The following is a 3,447-nucleotide window of genomic DNA, read 5'->3' as shown; positions in this document are numbered from 1 at the left end:
TTGATATAATCATGTCAATCAATAACATCAGAGCGTTCTAGCATTCTCTTGAAATATATTTTGAAACCTATAGGATAGGGGTAAATTTGAAGAGAGCTAAGTTCTTAAAAGTAATTTTACAAAGAAATAAATTTGTTTTTAAAAATTTGAAGATAAGGTGCGTGGGAAAATAGTACAAATAGGTGGAAATAGCAACACTCTTTCTAACTTCCCCTTCAAACATTTGCTCACTATTACTTTTTGTGTGTTTTTAATAAATTATTTTTATATATGTGTCAAACAGAATCTCTCCTTCCGAGAAGAAGAAAAATGGAAGTCCTACAAAGGCAAGCAGCGTCCTACAAATAAAGTTTGTTAAAGGGGAACCTTCCCTTCATGCTTTCTTACTTCAAGTCTTGCAGACAACAATATTGACCCTAGAGAGCAGGAACAACGGTTCGTTTCTTCAACTCAATGGAGTGGTGTTCTTGGAATTTTCTAGTTTATTTTCTCATCTTCTTGTTACCAGCTCTGCTCTTCTTGCTAATCCGCCGGAGATCAAAATCCGGCAACCATCTGCTTCCTCCTGGACCACCAGGATGGCCTATATTCGGCAACATGTTCGACCTCGGCACGATGCCACACAGGACTCTCACTGAGCTAACGCCCAAGTTTGGTCCTGTAATTTGGCTACGGCTTGGTGCAAGAGCAACTATGTCAGTTCAATCTGCCAAAGCAGCCTCTGAGTTTTTCAAAAACCATGACCTCTCATTTGCAAACCGCACCACAAATGAAGTGCCGGGTTTATGACTACCACAAGGGGTCATTGGCTCTAGCCCCTTACGGCTCACACTGGCGGGTGTTGAGGCGGCTCATGACGGTTGACATGGTCGTAAACAAGCGCATCAACGAGACCGCCTTCCTTCGAAGAAAGTGCTTTGACAACTTGCAGTTGTGGATAGAAGAGGAAGCCCTCTAAGCTCAAAGAAGGGCATGGAGTTCATGTGGCTCGTTTTGTGTTTCTTATGACTTTCAACCTTCTTGGGAACCTCATGCTGTCTAGGGACTTGGTGGATCCTAAGTCAAACGAAGGGTTGGAGTTCTTTAAGGCAATGAATGGACTGATGGAGTGGAATGGGGCTGCAAACATGGCTGATTACTTTCCATGGCTAAGGTGGTTGGATCCACAGGGTTTGAAGAGGAAGATGAAAAAGGACCTTGGAAAAGCTATACAGATTGCCTCTAAGTTTGTGAAGGAGCGCATGGAAGCGAGAGGGGTGGGTAGAGAGAAAACTGGGGACTTCTTGGATTTGTTGCTTGAATTTGAAGGCAATGGAATTGATGAACCAGACAAAATTTCTGAACATGATCTCAATATTTTTATACTGGTAAGTAGTTGCTTAGCTCTAACTCTTCAAATTACTATATATAAGTTTTTAAAGATCATGACATAACGTGTTCTCAAATGCTCTTATAGATTGTCTGTTAAACTGTGAATCTGAATTATTGATCACGCTCGGTACATGAATGTGTGATCTAGATTCACAATTTGACAACTTAAGTATTTTTCCGACAAGATAAGCCTGGCAAGAGAATTTCACTTCTTAAAAGCTTTGATAATCATTGAACAAACTGTGTGCAGGAAATATTTATGGCTGGTTCAGAAACAACGAGCAGCACCACAGAATGGGCAATGACAGAGCTGCTATGCAACCCAGAGACATTGATGAAGGCCAAAGCCGAGCTCACTCAAGTGATAGGTCCAAGCAGAGAGATTGAAGAGAGAGAGATTGACAATCTTCCCTATTTGCAGGGTATAATTAAAGAAAAGATTGCATCCACCAGTTCCATTTCTACTACCAAGAAAGGCTATGGATGACACCGACTTCATGGGGTATTTTATACCAAAAGACACACAGGTTTTTGTGAATGCTTATGCAATTGGAAGAGACCCAGATGTGTGGGTTGATGAGCCTAATTCATTCAAGCCTGAGAGGTTCATAGGTTCAAAAATTGATTACAAGGGCCAATATTATGAGTTGATTCCATTTGGAGCTGGGAGAAGAATGTGTGCAGGTGTGCCTCTGGCTCATAGAATGCTGCATCTTACATTGGGGATATTGCTTCACCAATTTGATTGGTCACTTGATGGAAATGTCACCAGAGACACTATAGATTGGAAGGACAAGTTGGGGATATCAATGAGAAAGTCTGTGCCATTACTAGCAGTGCCTAAAAAATGCTTGGTATAGTCACTAAAGACGCATTTGTGTAAAAAAAAAAAAATGTGTTTTAATAGGTCTGCTTTCAATGAATTCTTTTCACGCAAATATTTTTGTCGCCAGACAATCTAGTATGTTATATTTTAATTTGTTAATTTACACTATTAATGATGTCTTTTTGAATGAATAAATCTAATTAGTTGTCTTGTGTAACAATATAATACAATATCTTAAACTCTTTTGTAAATAGATTGATTCGAACTTGTAACTTTATTGCAAGAAAATGTTACTTACCCAATTTTTTCTTTCAACTTTCTTTCTCAACAACATTATTCCATTAAACAAACAACAATTCTTTAGTATCCAATGTGAAAGTGCCATAAGTTGAAATAAAAAATTAATTTAAAAAAAATTCGAGAGAAGTAGGTTGTATGACATTATTGAAGAAATAATGTGTGGAAATGGAGATGATTGATTGATGATATCTGGTTTTCCATTAAAAGATATACAACAAAAAAAGTTATTTAACTAGACTTTCCCTTGCAATTAGTATGTTAGAGCATTTCTACCCCATTGTACCATGGGCAAAGGATAAAGGCAAGTAAGGGCAAACACTATTTACATGAGATATGATGAGATGAATTTGTATGGATTTTGATGTGGAAAGTAAATAACATGTCTAGGTATTTATAGAAAAAATATTTTTTGATATTTAAATTAGCCATTGACGTCATGCTAACGTCAATATGATATCAGTTTGCCCAGGCAAGTCTTGCTTTCGGGCTTGCCCAATTTCGTGAGCCTACTTCTTGTCATGACAACTTTTCATTTGTGATGGTTGTTTTTTCTGGCACCCGCCTAGAAGTGGGCCCAACAAGCTACCCAAATGGACTTTTCTTTTAGAATCTCATGTATATCCATGCAATTCACTCAATTTGCTCAAATAATGCAGTTCAGTCTTTTTAGAGCATTTCCAGCAAGGGGACCAAGGGGAGGGTGAATAAAAATTTGGGTACAAAGTGAAAAATAGTTGAAGGAGAAGAAAATGTATGAGTATTTGGTGTTAAAAGTGAAGAGTATTGGTTGGTATTTATAAAAAAAATTCAGTAATTTTTGGGTAATTTTAAAAAAAAATTCCAATTTTTTTTCATTTTTTTATTGGATAAAAATTGGCTGCCGTTGGATTGCTGGAAAAAATTTGATCGGAGAGCCCAGCGCGCCCCACGTGGAAGCTAGCCGTTGGGGG

General features: G+C 37.9%; 1 pseudogene; it reads left to right on the top strand.

Annotated features, from left to right (window-relative positions):
- Positions 1-314: 314 nt before the first annotated feature.
- LOC117634978 lies at positions 315-2,309 on the top strand (annotated as a pseudogene).
- The last annotated feature ends 1,138 nt before the right edge of the window (positions 2,310-3,447 follow it).

This window comes from Prunus dulcis, chromosome 7 (genome assembly GCF_902201215.1).
Source record: "Prunus dulcis chromosome 7, ALMONDv2, whole genome shotgun sequence".
NCBI classification, from domain to species: domain Eukaryota; kingdom Viridiplantae; phylum Streptophyta; class Magnoliopsida; order Rosales; family Rosaceae; genus Prunus; species Prunus dulcis.
Note: the sequence above shows the minus strand (reverse complement) of the source record. Positions and strands in the feature narration are given on the sequence as shown.